Genomic DNA, 20,195 nt, shown 5'->3' on the forward strand with positions numbered 1-20,195 from the left:
GTAAAGATGTAACTTATGCTCTTCTGTTCTCCACCATCGTCGTATGTGCAGCCCACTTGGTTCTTCACCATGTCTTCTCACAAGACTTTCAGAATCAAGCAATTTCTGGCCAAAAATCAGAAGCAAAATCATCCTATTCCCCAATGGATTAGAATGAAAACTGGTGGGACCAGCAGTTAGCATAATGGCTATCTTGCTGGACTCAGTGGTTCGAGTCCCAGACCCAGTGGCTTAAACTCACACCAGGCACATGTGCTTGTGTACCCAAAATCCTAAGAGGAGAATGGAGGAGAAGGGATTGTGGCGTGGTCATACACCAGGCACATGTGCTTGTGTGCCCGAAATCCTAAGAGGAGAATGGAGGAGAAGGGATTGTGGTGTGGCCATCCCCCCTGGGGAGTGATTTCTCACTTTCTGTCTCTCTCTCGCTCCTGTCTCTGTCTTTCTGGTGTGCACATGTGCCCTATAGCAAAAACCTCTCCAAAAAAAAAAAAGAATGAAAACTGGTAATAAAATCAGATACAACTCCAAGAGGAGACACTGGAGAAGAACCAAGGTGGGTCTATGATGAACCAGACAGGAATATGGGCCACATATTTATGCTGTACCAAGGTCACTGTGGTCTTGCCACATCAAACTGAAAATGGTCACCACTGCCTGGACACCTGTGGGTGTTTTATTGGAAAATAATGATGCTTCACTTTGTTTCTAAGTTCTGCATTGGTAGGTTGGTTCAGTAATAAATATGTGAGACCTTTAAAAAAAAGTTGTAACTTATGATGGTAACAATATAGGTCTCACGAATTGGAATGGTGCCCTCATAAGAAGAAGTCAGGGAACTCTTTCTACCATATGGTGATTCAGGTCATCAGTCTGCACCGAGAAGGCCCCTCACCAGAACCTGATCATACCATCATCTTTTTCTGTGACTTCCAGCTTCCCAAACTGTGAGAAATAAATTTCTGCTGTTTATGTGCCACATAGTTATATGACACTTTGGCATAAACTAAGACACTATTCAAAAAAGCTGGTATTAATTTAAACAAGACTGTTATAAATTAATATGTTAACTGTAATTCCCATGGTACCTGACTAACTGAAAATATACAGTAAAAGAAATGAGAAGGGAATCAAAACAGCCCAGTAGGAAAAAATCAGTTTAGCAAAAAAAAGACAGCAATGGAGGAATTTAGTAACAAAACCACTGTAAGACACATAGAAAACAAATAATGGAACAAATAATGGATTCTTGGAGGAGTCATGATGTACTTTTTGTTTTTCTATGCAAAAAATACATCATGACTTTTCTGACAACCCAATAAAATAACAGAAGTGCTCCCTTATCAGTGAGTATATAAGTGTAAAGGAATTAAACTCTCCCATTAAAAGGCAAATTTTATTGTCTAACTATGTGTTGTCTACAAGAGATTCAATTGAGACCCAAAGACACAAATAGATTGAGCATGAAAGAATGGAAAGAGATATCCCATCCAAATTGAGAGAGAGAGTAAATGGTAACAAGAGAGCTGGGATAGCCATACTAACAACAACATAGACCTGAAATAAAAAATGTTATGAGAAACAAAGAACTTTAGTCCTCCTGGTCCTGGTCCTGGTTGACAAGGAAGTTGGGGTAGATCATTGCAGGGAAAGCCTTAGAGTAGATACAGTCTTCACACTGTCACTGTAGTGCATGCAAAAGCTTTAAACAGAGACATAATCTACTGCTGGGCTTTACACATAGAAGAAACCTAAGTGTTAGCCAGAGAAGGCTAGGAGAGGCTTGTTTAGAACCACAAGGGACTCCACAGCTGAAGCACGTGGCTTTGCCTTCCCTATAAAAGAATGAGCACAGAATGGTTTGGAGCTGCAGCATTTTCCAGCAGAGATGCCAGGTCTGCCTGACCTCCTTTTATTTGTCTGTCTTTTCTCAGTCCACAGGCCTTCCCCTTGGGGTACCCTGTCTCTTTGCCCTCAGGCTGGGAGAGATCATGACATGGCAAGACTCTACCCAGAATGCCTATTTCTCTCTCCCATAGGGAAGGAAAAACATTTTGTAAGATACATCAATTAGAGACCAGCAGATAGTGTAATGGTTACGTTGCTTGACTCCCATGTTGTCGACTGTGGTTCAAGTCCTGGACCCTGTGGCTTAAATTCATGCCAGGTATGTATACGTGTATGCCCAAGATCCTGAGATGAGAATGGAGAAGATGGGATTGCAGCGTGGCCATACCCCCGGGGGTTGATTTCTCGCTTTCTGTTTCTCTGTCTCTCTCTGTCTTTCTGGTGAGCGCACGCACCCTATAAAAAAAAAAAAGAAAAAAAAAAAAAGATACAAAAGATACAGCAATTAAAATCACATACACCTAATGACACAGTTTGAAAGTACATGAGGTAAAAATTGACAGAATTAAAGGGATAAGTACGCAGTTCTGCAGTATTACTTGGAGACTTCAATATCTCATTTTCATTAATAGAACAACTAGAAAAACAGCAGGCACATGGAGTTCTTGAACAACACTATAAACCAACTACGTCTAACAGATATAAACAGAACACTTTGCCTAACAACGAGATATACATTCTTCTCAAATGCACTAACATTCTCCTGTCTGTCTCTGGCAAATGCATGTGCTCGATATAAAAAAAAAAAAATCTCTAAAAAAAAAATTGCTGATAGAAATTAAAGGCCCAAAATAAGTAGAATGACATTCCATGTTTATGGGCTAGAAGATTTAATATTGTTAAGATAGCAGTACTTCCCAGAATGATTTACAGATTCAGTGTATTCCCTATCAAAATCTCCAAATCCTCTTTTGTAGAAACAGAAGAGTTGATCCTAAAATTCATATGGAATTGGAAAGGACCCCAAATAGCTACAACAATCTTGAAAAGGAACAAAGCTGAAAACTATACAAAATATCACTTTTCCCAATTTAAAAACTTACTACAAAGGTACAATATCAAAACTGTGAAGGAGGCTCAGCTGAGGTAGCACAGGCTGGTTGGCACTGCTGCTTGACAGGCTGAGGCCAAATTGGAGGCCTGGGTTCATTCCCCAGACCCATTCTAAAGAATTCGGTGCAATAGCACATATCTGTAGTTCCAGCTGCCTGAGAGGCTGAGGCAGTAGGGTCACAGGTTCATAGCCAGTGAGACTCTGAAAGAGCTGGTGTGATCATGTGTTACTGTGGTCCTAGCTGCTCAGGAAGCTGAAGCAGGAGGATCATGACATGGCAAGACCTTGTCTGAAAAAACTTGTCTCTCTTGCTCTCTCAATCTCTCTCTCTCTCTCTCTCACACACACACAATGCGGTACTGGCACAAAGATCGACTCATATGTGGATTGAATAGGAATACAGCCATGGTCAGTTGATTTTCACCAAGGGTGCCAAGATCATGCAGTGGGGAAAGAATATTCTATCAATAAGTAGCGTTCGGAAAACTGGATATGGACATGTAAACGAGTCATATTATACCCTTACCTCATAGCATATACACAAATTAACTCAAAATGAGTCAACAACCTAAAAAAGAACTAAAACCATGAAACTCTTAGAAAAACCATAGGGGTAAATATAGATGACCTTGGATTTGGCAATGGATTGCTAGATATGGCACCAAAGGTAAAAGCAATGAATGAAAAAATATATAAATTGTACCTCATAAAAAAATTGTTTTTCAAAAGTCACTTTTACTAAAGTGAATAGACAACCCACAGAATGAGGGAAACTATTTGCAAATCATATATTTGATAAGGGCCTAGTATCCAGAATATAAAGGAACTTTTCTAAGTTATCATCAAAAAAGACAAACAATCAGGAACCCGCAGTTAGCGTAATGGCTATGTCGCTGGACTCCCATGTAGTCAACCATGGTTCGCGTCCCGGACCTGGTGGCTTAAAACTCACACCGGGCACGTGTGCGTGCTTGCCCAAGATCCCAAGAGGAGAATGGAGGAGAAGGGATTGCAGCATGACCATCCCCCCTGGGGGGTGATTTCTCACTTTCTGTCTCTATGTCTCTCTCTGTCTGTCTGGTGAGTGCACACACCCTATAGCAAAAACCTCTCTAAAAAACAAAACAAAACAAAACAAAAAAACAATTTAAAAATGGTCAAAAGATTTGAACACACACATTTTGAGAGAAAATGTACAGGAATGACCCTAGGGTCTAGTGGTTAAGGAAGGTGGGTTCCACATGGCTCATTGCACAGGTTGAGTCCCAGACCTGGCAGCTTGCAAAACACATCAGGCACATGCACATGTGTGCCCAGGAACCTGAAAGGATGGAAAAATGGAGGAGAAGGGATTGTGGCATGACCATGTCCCATTGGGGGGGTTCTTTGTCCCTCTCACTCTCTCTTTGTCTCAGGTGAGCACACATGCCCTCTGGCAATTAAAAAAATTAAACATTTTTCCTTATTGGATGTTTTTTTAATTATAAAGGAATACATTCTTTCTGTATTTAGCCAAACAATATAGAAGACTGTTTCCAAAAACTATTAATAGAGCCAGCCCCATAGCTCAGTGGTTTAGGGAGTCAGATCCCACATTGCTGATGGTGGTTTAAGTCCCATCTCAGTGACTTGAAAAACATCCCGGACATGCCCAAAATCCTAATGGAGGAAGGATTGTTGAATGACTACACCCTATTGGAAGTTTCTCTCTTTCCTTTTTTTTTTTTTTTTTTTTTTCTTTTTGGAAAATATTTATTGAGTATAAATAAATGTCCTATACATTAAATATCAAGCAATAGTATTGATTACAAGTCAGGCTGTAATACTGAGAGAACCATAGAATTAATATCCACTCATGAAACAGTAGTGATAATTCCATTCCAACAATGGACACAGTAATGATCTGCTCACAAGACACAGCAAAACCCATCAAAAAAGACTACCACTTTAAACAAGCTATAATACCACAATAGAAAATAGTTTAGAATCATAATGCAAACAGTCTCAGTAATCTTATCTTCATCTTATCAATTTGTTGGGTCACATAGAGACTGTAGAGTACACTGTCACAGAATTTAAAGATTCCACTTCCTTGGTTCTATTTAAAATTAGTTAATGAATAAAAACAATTCATACAAAGCCAAAGATATGTTTAAGTACGTTAGTCTTTCATAAGAGAAAAGGAATCCAATTTAGTACAAAGAAAGCCTCCCCCAAGCAATGAGTCTCTTTTTTTTTTTTTTTTTGGAGAGGTTTTTGCTATAGGGTGCGTGCGTTTGCCAGACAGACAGAGAGAGACATAGAGACAGAAAGCGAGAAATCACCCCCCAGGGGGGATGATCACACCGCAATTCCTTCTCCTCCATTCTCCTCTCGGGATCTTGGGCACGCACGCACACACGCCCGGCGTGAGTTTGAAGCCACCGGGTCCGGGTCGCAAACCGCGGTTGACTACGTGGGAGTCCAGCGACATAGTCATTACGCTAACTGCTGGTTACCAAGCAATGAGTCTGTTAATGGAAAAAAATAAAAAAGCTAATTAACTTTTCCCTCAAGGAAAGGGGAGAAACTGAAATCTGTAATAGTAAAGATAATTATTTCCTAGTCCCAGAATATTTGTTTTTTAGGATGTACTTGAATGATGTGAATCTATGAAGCAGGGATCTGTGGCAATCCAAACTCATCCACCAGGACTCCATCCTTGTTTTTTGTGTCAGTGGGAATACCTTCTGGAATTGCAGGTGCAGATGCTGTTTTGTCTAAGTAAGAACTATCTTCATCAGCCAGAAGTTCATCACCCAGTGCATCCAGCTCTGCTTCTAGGTCATCTCCATCTAATTCTGGGGTGCCATAACTGCAACTCAGTGCTTCTTGGATTTCATTTGCTTCTTCCATCATATCCTCTAGCTGGTCATGCAAATCCTCAATCTGGTCAGTTTTCACTTGTTTGTATGACTTTTTCATTTCCTTTACTCCCAGTTTCATAGCATCAACCGTGGCCTTGGTGTCCTTCAATGACTGAATGGCATAATTGGCTTGTTCCATGTTAAATGACTGTTGGGTGAGATTGTCCCGCTGCTGCTCATACATCCGCTTTTGCTTTAATACCCGCAAGGTTTTCTGCTTGACCATGTTCTTTGCAGGACCCTCTCTCATCTTCTTGATCTAATCTTTATACTTCACTAGCTCAGCATCCAACCAAGAAATCTTCTTGTCAATAGATTCTGCCCTGCTGTCCACCGTGCCAATGCAGTCTGTCAGGCTGGGCGGTCGAGACTTGGGTTTCGCTTTCTCGAAGAGTCGGTTCATCTTGTACGGCACGAAGAGATCCAAACACTGGACCAAAACCAGAAATGGAAGTAGGGTCACTCTCGCCTCGACTTCCGAAGTTTCTCTCTTTCTCTTTCTCTCTCTCATTCACACACACCTACCGTCTGGCAAAAAAAAAAAAAGGCAAATTTTAAAAAAAATAACTTTCTGGTGGCAAAGGCCAACATTTGGCTACCCAATATCTACTCTCTATTTCTTTCTTAGTAATACAACACTTAAATATATTTTCGGTTTTGTAATACAATATGATATAATATAGGTAATAATAAAATTACTATAACTAGATAAAAACACTTTCCAGCCTCCTATGCAATTATGTGTAAATCCTCATCAGTAATATATAAGAGAAAGCTATTTGATATAACTTCTAGGTTAGCTCCCTAAAAGAAACAGACATCTCTTCTGCCTTCATTGCCAGAACATAGACATGATGCTAGAGCACCTGCCATTGTCTTAGGCTAGTCTTAGATCACAGGAAGCCATTTGTTAAGAAGCAGAAAGGTGGAAGAAATCTGGGTTGATGATTGTTGAGCTGCTGCTACCTTGGATCCTGACCACATCTGTCTGAACTTGTTTTTTGGAAGGAAAAATAAGCCCCCTATTGGCCTACAAAATAATTAAGTTGCATCTCTATCTCACACTACATATTGGGTCATCGGAAAGTCATGATGTATTTTTGCATAGAAAAATACATCATGACTTTTCCAGCGACCCAATACAATGGTGAACTCCAGAAGAACTGAATACTTGAATGTAAAAGATAAAACTATCTGAAGAGCAGGTGGCATGGTGGCTAAGGTGCTGGACACTCCCATATGGCCAACCATGGTTCGAGTCCTGGACCTGGTGGTTTGCTTTCTCATTTTCCCTCTCTCTCTCTGGTCAAATTAAAATAAATGAATGAATAAGTAAAATTAAATAATTCTTAAAAAATAAACCTATCTGAAGAAAATGAGATATATGGACCAGTGGTTGGTTTAACAGCTGTGTCAGTGGATTCCCATGTAGTTGGTCACGGTTTGAGTCCCGGACCTGGTGGCTTAAACTCACACCGGGCACATGTGTGTGCATGCCTAAGATCCTGAAAGTAGAACGGAGAAGGGATTGAGGCGTGGCCATCCCCCTTGAGGGGTGATTTCCACTTTTTGTCTCTCTCTGTCTCTCTGGCAAATGCATGTGCCCTATAGCAAAAACCTCTCCAAAAAAAAAGAAAAAATGGGATATATGTCTCAGCCTCTGTGGCAGTCAGTAGAATACTGGATTCAGAACTGGAAGCCATATGCTGACTGTGGTTTGAGTGCTTGGCCCAGTGGGTTTACAAACATGCCAGGCATGTGCACATCCCAGGATCCTGATGGGCTGGAGGACTGGATAGAGGATCATGGTGTGACTGAGTCTTGTGGAGCGTGGTTCTCTCTCTCTCATAAGCATTTATGCACTCTCTCCTGTGTGTGTGTACATACACACATACTAAAGAACAAAAGAATCTTTGTATCTTTGGGACTGGCAAGAATTTAGGGCGGGCTCCATGGCCTGGTGGTTAAGGCAGCCAGATCCCACGTGGCTATGCAGTTAAGTCCTGGCCCCAAGGGCTTGAAAAACACACTGGGCCCATGTGCATGCATGCCTAAAATCCTGAAAGGAGGGAGAGATGGAAAAAAAGGGATCATGGTGTGACCATTCCCCATGAAGGGTGCTTTTTCCTCTCCCTCTCTGCCTCTCTGGTGAGCTCACTTGCCCTCTAACAAAAACAAAAGCTTCTTAGTCAAAACTCCAAAAGCATAACCCAACTTAAAGGCACAAAATGTGTTAAATAGATTATATCTAAATTGAAGATTTCTGTTCAAAGGTCATCATAGGCTAAATTAGAGGGAAGTATTTGCAATGTCTGTAGTTAGTAAAGTTGATCTAGAACCTAAGAACTCGAGAACCAGCAGTTAGCGTAATGGCTATGTTGCTGGACTCCCACGTAGTCGACCGCAGTTTGCATCCTGGACCTGGTGGCTTAGAACTCACGCCGAGCACGTGTGCGTGCGTGCCCAAGATCCCGAGAGGAGAATGGAGGAGAAGGGATTGCGGCATGACCATCCCCCCTGGGGGGTGATTTCTCGCTTTCTGTCTCTATGTCTCTCTCTGGCGAGCGCACACGCCCTATAGCGAAAACCTCTCAAAAAAAACCTACTGCAATGAACAAGGAAAATAGGAAAATGAGAAGTGAGCAGAGAATCTAAGTAGGCAATTTACAGAAGGAAAAATAAAAATAGCTAACATGTTTATTTAAAAATGTTCAACTTCATGGGACCAGCAATTGGCATAGTGGTTATGTCTCTGGACTCCCATGTAGTCCAGAGGTTCGAGTCCCGGACCTGGTGGCTTAAACTCAGGCCAGGCACATGTGCATGTGTGCCCGGGATCCCGAGAGAAGAATGGAGGAGAAGGGACTGTGGTGTGACCATCCCTCCGGGGGGGGGGTGATTTCTCACTTTCTGTCTATCTCTCTCTGGCTTTCTGGCAAGTGCAAGTGCCCTATAGCAAAAGCCTCTCCAAAAAAAAATATATATATGTTCAACTTCACCAGTAATTGGACAAATGTAGATTAAATTGAGGTAACAGTTTACATTCATTGGATTGATATAATCAGTACATTTGATTATATTAGATGTGGGCTAAGACATGGGGAAATCAGGAATCTTCGTTTGTAGTTGATGGGAGTTACGAAGTGCAACAAGCCCTTTGGGACAGTCATGTTTATATGTATGTCCCTGCTACCCAGAATTGCCAGTCGAGGAGACAGGTATCTGTAATAGACTCATCTAGGTCCATGTATGTGATGTTTGTACAAGTTTATTCCACCATTGTTGTTGAGATGGGAAATTAAAGACAAATCATATGCTTTTGCCTCATGGAATGGACAAATGAAATATGATGGATGCATATTCATAAACATTAAACTAAATATACACCTAACAAGATGGCTCTATCTCTGAAAATGAAAGAGGAGTAGGAAAAAAGAAGCTAAAGGGTAAGAACCAGAATAGAAGTATGGCACCATAGCATCAATATAAATTTGAAATATTTATATATACAAAAAACTACTTTATGTTTCACAGTAATATTCATACATACATACATATATATAGCCACATAACACATCCAAACACATAACAAACACATTAGGTAGAGGAAGTATCTAGGAGGGAGTGGAAGGGAATGAGAGTAGGGTTTGGAAATAAAGTAAAGTAAATAAAATAAGGTAGTATAATATTTATTCAAATAAGTCTCTCAAAGGCCAATGATGACAACATGTAATAAACTTAGGAACAGAATTCTTGCTCACCTAAAATTTTTTAAATGTCTGCTTTCCAAGTATAGTAGCTTCCTCTCATCAGGGCACTGTACTGGCTTAGAAGGATGTGCATTCTAAGTCAGGAAATAAGACTTGACTCAAGGTCAGCCCATTGAGACCCAAGACAGACCTGACCCCCCGAGTACCAGTGCAGCATACACGAGGCCCACACTATTGCAACATCTCACACTTCATGTGCCCAAACTTGACGCTCGATTCCCAGTCCCCAAACAGTGGCACTCAGGGCTGTACTTCCATTCTTCTAGTCGGAAGGACCAACAACCCTGAGTCTGCTTCGATTCCTCATTCTCTCTGTTAGCTCTTTCTGAGGTCCAGAATCCAGTCACAGCTTATTTACAGTCACCACTCTAGACAGCCACCATCCCCTCTCACTCAGATTCTTGCAGTGGCCTCCCGAATGCTCTCTTTATCATGTCACGGTTTGCTCGGACGTTCTAATAAGTACTTATTTTCTTTAGAATAAGGATACAAGATCCTTGCCATAGCTTGGAGGGTCATACATTACGTGACTCCTGCTACCTGCCCAAGCTGATCTTCTGACTCCCGTCCCTTCCTTGTTCGCTCAGCTGCACAGGCCTCATCGCTGTTCCTGGAAGCTGCCAAGCACACTCATTTCAGGGCCTTTGGATTGATCAGAACGTATTTTCCCCACTTACTGCCTTCGGTCTCCGCTCTGCTGTCATCTTGTCACAGACGCTTTACCCTACCATTCTCCACTCCTTTGCCTGTTTTTTCCTTCCTAATATCACCACCTCCTAGTTTATATTCTTTGTCTTAAAAAAAAAAAAAAAAAAGAAAAGGCAAAATGATCTCTTTCCAACCAGACTGAAAACTCTCTGAAGGTCAGAACTGTATGCCACGTGTTTAAGGACAGTGCCTAGAACATAGGAGATGCTAATTAAGTGGTTGATGAATGAATAACTGAATAGGAAGAAGGTAACCGAGCTTGCAAGGCATGTGAGAAGTCCCGAGGCTAGAGGAGCTCAGAGGAGAGTGCAAGTATGTCCAGCTAGACTCTGCTTGCTGGTCCAGGCTGCCATTAACCAGCCAGTCCGCTGGAGCAGGCCACACGGGACTCCAGCAACCTCAGCTGGTGACAATGGGATCTCTGAATGATTGAGGTGGTCTCTCAGAGAGGTCTCGCTTTGAATTATTTTAAACATTTAACTGAAAATCTTTGTACTTAGAAGATTTTAATTAAAATATTGATTTTTTTTTTTTTTTTTTTTTTTTTTTTTTTTTTTTTTATCGGCACTTGCCAGAAAGACAGAGAGACAGAAAGGTGGAAAGCCCCCCCCAGGGGGGATGGCCACACTGCAATCCCTTCTCTGCCGTTCTCCTCTCAGGATCTTGGGCACGCATGCACACGCGCCCGGCATGAGTTTAAGCCACTGGGTCTAGGACTTGAACCGCAGTCAACTACATGGGAGTCCAGCGACATAGCCATTACAATAACTGCTGATCCCAAAATATTCATTAATCTTTTAACTATTAAATTTATAAAGACAGTGGAAATTTACTGTCTGATAGTCAAACAAGATACGCAGATAAAGTTTTTTAAAAGTGAAAGGCCTGGACCGGCAGGTAGCATGGTGTTTGAGGATGCTGGATTCCCATATGGCCAACTGTCCCTTTCTGGTCCAAAATGTAAAAATAAATAAATAAATAAAGTTAAATAAAATAATTCTATTTAAAAAAAAAAAAAATTGAAAGGCCTCTCTCCTCTGCCCAGACCGCGCTTCCACCACTATTAGTTGTTTGTTTGTTTTGTTTCCTTGCAGACATTCCTCTCTGCATTCAACAAATTTTTATATATATATATATTTTTTTTTTGGAGAGGTTTTTGCCATAGGGCGTGTGCACTCACCAGACAGACATAGAGACAGAGAGATAGAAAGCGAGAAATCACCCCCCAGAGGGGATGGCCACGCTGCAATCCCTTCTCCTCCATTCTCCTCTTGGGATCTTGGGCACGCACGCACACGCGCCTAGCATGAGTTTAAGCCACCGGGTCCGGGACTCGAACCATGGTTGACTACATGGGAGTCCAGTGACATAACCATTACGCTAACTGCTGGTCCCAACAAATTTATATATTTACACAGATTTTTTTTTTTCTCAAAAATGATACTCGAGTGATGCACATTGCTCTGCACATGCTTTTATCACTCAGGAACATACCTATGGCAGCCCTCTATGTTGGAAACTGCAGCTGTAGCCCAGAAATGAATATGCAAACGAATGCACATGTGTGTACACAAGAATGTTTGTTACCACATTCTTTGTGGTAGCTAGAAATTAAAGGCAAGCTATATGTCTTTTCCTAATAGAATGAACAAATAAAATACACTAGATGTAGGAGTCAGCTGATGGTGTAGTAGTTAAGGCACTGGACTCTCATATGGCCAATCATGGTTCAAGTCTTGGACCCGGTGGGTTGAAATTCACGCTGGGTGCCTGTGCATGTATGCCCAAGATCCCAAAAAGAGAACAGAGAAGGGATCGCAGTGTGGTCATTCTCCCAGGGGGTGATTTCTTACTTTTTGTCTCTCTGTCTCTATCTCTCCAGCAAGCACACGTGCCCATACCAAAAATCTCTCTCTCAAAAAAAAAAAAGACCCATAGCATTAGAAACACTAAATGCACAGTTTACAACATGTCTTTTTTTTTAAGATTTATTTATTTATTTATTCATTCATTCATTTTAATTTGACCAGAGAGAGAGAGAGAGAGAGAGAGAGAGAGGAAAGTGAGAAAGCAAGCCACCAGGTCCAGGACGTGAACCGTGGTCGGCCATGTGGGAGTGTCCAGCACCTTAACCACCACGCCACCTGCTGGTTCCAACATATGCCTTTATAAACATAGTGATAGGTTATGAAAAGAGCATTAAATGGTAAAAAATACAGTAAGAGCTACTGCACAATACTATGGGGTAAATTAGAAACATTCACATACATAAAACAACATATAATTTACAAGGCTACATGTATATCCCAACCCTAATCGGCTGGACACATTCGATAGAGTGGATGCTTAGGGTAGAGTGCAGTGGAATGAGAACGGGTTGAGAATAAAGTGGAAAAGGCAAATAGAACAGAATAGCATTTAAATAAGAGAAATCTTGCCGAGACCAGGGATGCCAATGCTGCACCCCCTGCTGACAGACAGGTTCTCCTCCTGAGTGTGGGCGTTGGGGTAAATACACCTGCGTTAGTGACTGTGCTGTGCACAAGCCACGTACCCTTGGACAAGTTACCACCTCTCAGCCTTTGTTCCTCTCTTGTTAACAGGACGGATACCTGCCGGCTGTGGCAGCCCTGACTGTGCTGGTGGCCGGCCGGGCTGGCATCTGCCATACAGCAGCAGCTCGTGATCAGTGCTCATGATGACAGACCAGTGCAGAAACAGCAAGTCTAGGGCGGGGGCTGGGGGTGGAAGCTGACTCTGTCACCCCTGCACCCCAGGAGCACTGGGCACACTATACGCCGTTAGTGACCATTTCTTGAATGAATGTGCTTTCTAAAAGAGCGATTTGGGGATAATTCACCTTCAGTGACATTTGAAGACTTAATCGATTGCAAGTCACCTCTTCTGTGTTTATTTAGTGGTGGCTTTTCACACAGCATGGTGTGAGCACAGAAGGCCCGTGTGCCTGATCTGAGCTTTACGTGAGAACCAGAGCTAGTGGAACTGCCCTTCTCTGCCGGGCCATGCTGGGCAGTCACGGCAGTTGTGCAACACTGCAATGCAGGAGGACAGGGAAGAGCAGTTGAGCCTGCCAGTGGTGCAGGTGATGCTGGCTGGGGGACCCGGGGAGGGTCACGGCATGAGACCCCACTGTGGCTGCCTCTCTTACCCATGAAAGAACTAAATACATGAACGTAAGAAACCAACCAAACAAATGAACAAACAAAAACTCAGAGACAACATCTCAAAGATGATGAGTCTATTTTAAAAAAACTAATATTCTCTGCTAGGATGGCCTGTTTATGCCTAGTGAGAAACTCTACCACTGGGCTTGCATTTGTTTAATGCTGAGCAAGCCCCATAATGGCTTAATGATTGGCTTACTCCTCTGCCAAGTGGGGATAAGGCCACTTGCCACCCTTCCACATACCCCGTGGTAAGAACTAAAATAACATGCAAGCACCTTAAAAAGTAGTAAAATCATGTCATTAGTAATTATTTAGACAATGCAGTTTTTCTTATACTAATTCAGCTGAGAGCCTGTGTTTAGGGAGTGGGGTGGATGAAAGACCAAGTCATTCTTCAGGGACAGCCTTTTTCCTGAGTTCTGGCCACCCTGGTGCTGTGTGCTAATTGCCTGGGTGTGGGGGGACAAAGATCCCCCTTGGGTCCCATAGAACCAGCAATCAGAGCCAGGCTTCCAGGCAGACCCAGCACTCCTGGGAGCCGAGACCAGCTCCAGGCTTAAGAGCCTGCGACCCCGGCTGTGAGCAGGACGGCAGCCCCGCCACCTCCTTGGATGCCTGGTTTGTGTGCTCCCATGATCCACTGAGCACCAGGGACAGTAGGACCAATTCGAGGGGATTCGTAAAGCCAAAGGTACATTCCCACAAATGATCCTTAGACTATTACTGGAGATCCAGAGTGTAGGAGGAGAGCCAAAGGGCAGGGAAGAGGGGAGAAGGAAGAGAGCAAATGTCTGAAGGAAGAGGAAAAAGGAGAGTGTCAAATGACTTTTCTTTCTTTTTTTTTTTTTTTTCCCTTATCTTTTTTTTCTTAGGAGTGAGAGAGGGCCATCGGGTGCATATGCTGGCTAGAGAGACAGAGAGACTGAGAGGGAAAGTGAGTAATAACCCTCCGTGGGGATGGGCACACTGTAATACCTTCTCCATTTCTTCTCTCAGGATTTTGGGTGCACATGCACATGCGCCCAGTGTTTTTCAGACTGCCAGGTCCTGGACTTGAACAGTGGTTGACCATGGGGGGAGTTCAGTGCTTTAACCACATGCCACCTGCTGGCTCCTAAATGGCCTTTAAAAAATATATTTATTTATTCTTTTTTTTTTTTTTTTGAGAGGTTTTTTTGATAGGCGCTTGCCAGCCAGACAGAGAGAGACAGAGAGACAGAAAGCAAGAAATCACCCCCCAGGGGGGGATGGCCATGCCGCAATCCCTTCTCCTCCAGTCTCCTCTCGTGATCTTGGGCATGCACGCACACGCGCCTGGCGTGAGTTTAAAGCCACTGGGTTTGGGACGCGAACCGCAGTCGACTACGTGGGAGTCCAGCGACATAGCCATTACGCTAACTGCTGGTCCCCTTCTTTTGGAATTTTGAGGCATTCATGCACACATACCTGGTGTGTTTTCCAAGCCACTGAGTCTGGGATTGAATTGTAGAGTTGGCCATGTGGGACGCAGCCACCTCCACCACACCACCAGCTGGCCCTATTTTTAGTTTTTCTGGAGAACCTCCAAACTGTTTTCCAATATGGCTGTACTAATTCTCTTTCCCACCAAATCTGAAAGAGTGCCCTTTTCTCTGCATCTTTACCGGCATGTGTTATTTTTTGTCCTTTTGATAACAGCTATTCTGAGGTGAGATGATATTCACTGTGGTTTTCATTTTCATTTTCCTAAAAATTAGTGATGTGGAGCATTTTTCATGTTTCTTGGCCATTTTTTACTACTTTTAAGTGTACTTTTTTTTTTAATTTGACCAGAGAGAGACAGAGAGAGAGAGAGGAGAGGGAGCAAGCCATGCCACCGACTGGTTCCCGAGTGTATTTTTTTTCTAAACAAAGATAGCACTTGCTAGTCATCATGGATTTTAAAATCGCATGATAATAGTGAAGACATTAACTAGAAGGAGGAAAAAAAAACATTTTTTCTACAAATCTACATTCTCTAGATTCTTTGTAGAATGCCAGACCAACCAGGTAAGACTCTGGAGAGGAACTGCCAAGCCTTGTAGAAGGTCCCTTCCCAGCCCCGACGTCCCGACGCCCCAACGTGGGTGCTTCTTTGTTGTTCCCTTTGGGTCACCCATTGCAAGCTGCCTGCGGCCTGTGGAGAGCTGCTGCCTTCGGTGCTATTCAGGGAATATCTGTGCTTGTCCAGCGTTTTCCATTCTGAGTGTGTGGGCTTGAATTTTTGTACTTTTCAATGCACTAGCAGAGCGTTTAGTCTTTTTCTCTATTTTTGTAAGATCCTATCCTCCTCAGAACTTTCACCAGGACCAGGGTCCATTCAGCCAGGATTCTTTCTCCAACTGTAGAATAAAAAAACACATTTTAAGGGAATTTGGCTGTCCTCCCTGACATGAACATCAAAGTCAAGTCCTCAGATCAGCAGGTGGCATAATGGTTATGTTCCTGGACTCCCACATAGTCAACCATAGTTTGAGTCCTGGACCCAATGGCTTAAAACTCATGCTGGGCACATGCGCATGCATGGTCAAGATTCAAAAAGGAGAATGGAAGGGGTATTGTAGTGCGACCACCCTGTCTAGGGGTGAGACAATAGAACTTCTATATGCTCCAGAGACACTTTCTCTCTGGTGAGTACACACCCTATAGCAAAAATCTCTCTTAAAAAAAAAAGTCAGAGTCCTCTGTAAATAGTCCCCTCATTAACACAGCATAATACTTTAAACTTTGATGCTTCTTGAGAGTAATAATTTCTTTGAGTTTGCTATTAACTATGTATTTTTTTTCCTTCTATTGGTCTGAAATGGACTTCTTTGAAGGTTCAAGCTCAGGCCCCATATCTATCTATCTTTCATTTATTTATTTTTTTTTTGGAGAGGTTTTTGCTATAGGGCACATGCGCTCACCAGACAGAGAGAGACAGAGAAACAGAAAGCAAGAAATCACCCCCTGGGGGGCACGGCCACACCACAATCCCTTCTCCTCCATTCTCCTCTCGGGATCTTGGGCACGCACGCACACACAGCCGGTGTGAGTTTAAGCCACCCTGTCTGGGACTCGAACCATGGTTGACTACATGGGAGTCCAATGACATAGGCATTACGCTAACTGCTGGTCCCCCCCCCATATCTTTCTTGAATTCTAAGACTGAAGGAAGGGGTATCCCCATTCACTTAAATATCTTTTATATCTTTTTTTTAGGGAGAGAGAGGTTTTTGCTATAGGGCACGTGTGCTTGCCAGAGAGACAGAGACACAGAAAGCAAGAAATCACCCTCCAGAGGGGCTGGCCACATTATCCCTTCTTTTCCATTCTCCTTTCAAGATTTTGGGCATACACACCTGGAGTGAGTTTTAAGTTGTCGGGTCTGGGACTCGAACTGTTGTTGACTATGTGGGAGTCCAGCAACATAACCATTACGCCATCTATCTGCTGGTCCCTGCCTTACATCTTTCTGATCGATGCGGTTTTAGTTGTATTCTAACTCAGACTTTACCCATCTAGACAAAGATATTTCATTTTGTTTTGTTTTATGGTTCTCGCTTACCATACTGCCATAATATTACCCTACTTTGAAAAGCACATCCAGTTCAAGTTGTCAAGAAAGTATTAATTTATTAAACCTGATAGTCAAGACCACAAACTAAGCTACTGGAAATATCACTGTTCGCCATCTCCCAAATAGATTAACTATTTTAAAATAAAACATATCAAAAACTTCTTTGCTAGGACCAGGGATGCAGAAGTGGATTGGTGGCTTTTTTTTTTTTCTTTCTGTTTGTTTTGCTTTATTTTAATTTGTGAAAGGGCATGTATATTCCCTGGAAAGATACAGAGAAAGAGGAAGAGGGAGAATCCCCCTCCCCAAAGGGCTATGATCATGCCTCAATCCTGTCTCCTCCATTTCTGCCTCCTTTCAGGATTTTGGACACACACACACACACACACACACACACACACACACAAGCAAATGTCTAGCATGTTTTTCAAGCTATGGGGGTCAGGATTTGAACCATGCAGTCAGCCATGGGGATTTAGCTGCCTTACCCACCTGGCACTTACGACACCAGCTGCTTAGAGGGCTTCCTTCTGATGGGCATGTCTGACCAGCCCCCGCGGAGATGTTTTTCTTGTCATCATTCTTTTACTTGCTGACCCAGTCGGGAACTCAACCACCATCCTGCTTTCATGCCTGGACACCTACCTGTCTGCAGGCTATGGAACTGGCTCAGTTTTCTTTTTCTTTTTTTATGATTCCATTTCCCTTTTTCACTCAGGCTAATACTAAACTGAGGCATGGTGCTTAACCACCATGGTTCGAGTCCTGGATCTGGTGACTTGCTTTATCACTTTCTCTTTCTCTCTCTGGTCAAATTAAAACATAAATAATAATAACAAATAAAAATAAATAAATCTTTAAAAATTTAAAGTGAGGCTTGAGTTCTGGGAGCATGCACCTACATACATACAGTGCTGATAGTCAGTGAGCAATCTCTATGACTGGAGAAAGCCAGCCCTAAATGACAGATCTGCTGTCATTTGATCTTTGAGTGGTCAGTTGTGGGGTATGATATTTAGGGAAGAAATGGGCAGGAGGCTGAGTAAAGGTGGGCAATTATAATGTTCAGGATTCTCTTTAAGAAGCTAGTCTTGGTGCGAGTGACAGGGTGCCACTGCATAACGACTGAGGCCAGTGGAAAGCCCAGATTCTGTTCCTGTCCAACCTAAAACAGCCTGGGCATGGTGATGTGCACCACCATAGTCACCGCCATGGTCCTAGCTAACAGATCACAATGACATGAAGAGACCCTGTCAAAAATACCCATGTCTCTCCCTCCTGGCTCTTCTCTCTCCTTTTTTCATTATAAAAAAGAAGCAGCTGGGAACCAGCAGTTAGCGTAATGGCTGTGTCGCTGGATTCCCATGTAGTCGACTGTGGTTCGCGTCCCGGACCCGGTGGCTTAAAACTCACACCGGGCGCGTGTGCGTGCGTGCCCAAGATCCTGAGAGGAGAATGGAGGAGAAGGGATTGTGGCGTGGCCATCCCCCCGGGGGGTTATTTCTCGCTTTCTGTCTCTATGTCTCTCTGTCTGTCTGTCTGGTGAGCGCACGTGCCCTATAGCGAAAACCTCTCCAAAAGAAAAAAAAAAAGCAGCAAGTTTTTGCTATTTCTCTATATCCTGAACTTTCAAACCAAACAGGCGCACAGAATTGAGAACCATCTATGTATTGCATGAGTGATTCCTAAAAATCCTCTGTCGCCAAAGGTCCCCCACCGGGGCACTGCCAGGCCTAAATTACACCATAAGTGGCAGTCTTTCTAGGATTGAGAGTTCAGTGTTGCCTGCTCTAGGCTCTTCGTAAAACGTAAGTACTCCTGGGTTACTCGGACACTCCCAGAGTAGGAGAGAAGTAGGAACCAAGGAGAGAGACCTTTTAAGGGAGTCAGGTCTGGGAAACAGTTGAGTTGCTGGCTACAAAGTCTAGGCTCCTCAGTCGCAGTGAAGTGAGTTTGTCACACTCAGCCCAGGATCCCAGTGCTCTGGCATTGCCTCCTGAGCTCTGCAAGCAGCTAGGCCAGCAGCCTCCTCTTTTTTTTTTTTTTTTTTTTTTGAGAGGTTTTCACTATAGGGCGCGTGCGCTCGCCAGACAGACAGAGAGAAAGAGAGACAGAAAGCAAGAAATCACCCCCCAGGGGGGATGGTCACGCCGCAATCCCTTCTCCTCCATTCTCCTCTCGGGCACACACGCACGCACACGTGCCCGGCGTGAGTATTTTAAGCCACCGGGTCCAGGACGCGAACTGCGGTTGACTAAGTGGGAATCCAGCGACATAGCCATTACGCTAACTGCTGGTTCCCAGCAGCCTCCTCTTGATGAGGAGCCTTTTCAGCTTCACTGTGGCTAGTTTATTCCTGGGCCAAAAACTGACCAGTAGGCACAGAGCAGGGACTGAGCGGAATTCCGGCACCACTGAGCAGCCACGCATCCCACCCACAGACAGCAACTCATGGAAGAAGACAGCAGTGTCTGTCACCTGCCCCAAGGCAGCTTCCTTAGGTCCTAGATGGGTAATACCCCCCTTCTTATCACAGTACAGAGGTAGGAAGGGTGGGGATATAATTGTTATCCTCTGAAATCCTTATCATCCCTGACTCAGTGGAAGGACTCCACTGAAGGTTTAAAGAAACAGACAAGTGGGGGGTCCGGCAGGTGGCACAGTGGTTAAGGCGCTGGACTTCTACATGGCCAACCACAGTATGAGTTCTGGACCTGATGACTTGCTTTCTCACTTTTCCCTCTCTCTCTGGTCAAATTAAAAAATAATAAATAAATAATTCTTTAAAAAAAAAAAAGAGGAGTGGAAGAGATTTCTCTCCTTTACTGTTGGGTGGTTTTGTTTGTTCTAGTTTTTCCTCCTCCTTATTTATTTATTTTTAAAATATTTACTTTTTATTATTTATTTATATATATATTTTAGAGAGATTTTTGGGATAGGGCATGTGTGCTCTCTGGGGAGACAGAGAGCTAGAAAGCAAGAAGTCACTCCCCAGGGGGGATAGCCACACTGCAATCCCTTCTCCATTCTCCTCTCAGGATTTTGGGCTCACATGTACACATGCCCATGTTTTTCAAGCAGCTG

The 20,195-nt window shown here is 43.2% G+C and overlaps 1 pseudogene; it reads right to left on the reverse strand.

The window, feature by feature from the left end:
- Positions 1-5,549: 5,549 nt before the first annotated feature.
- LOC102492249 (charged multivesicular body protein 5 pseudogene) lies at positions 5,550-6,319 on the reverse strand (annotated as a pseudogene).
- Between the last annotated feature and the right edge of the window lie 13,876 nt (positions 6,320-20,195).

Source organism: Tupaia chinensis, unplaced genomic scaffold, assembly GCF_000334495.1.
Source record: "Tupaia chinensis unplaced genomic scaffold, TupChi_1.0 Scaffold141247_1, whole genome shotgun sequence".
NCBI lineage: Eukaryota > Metazoa > Chordata > Mammalia > Scandentia > Tupaiidae > Tupaia > Tupaia belangeri.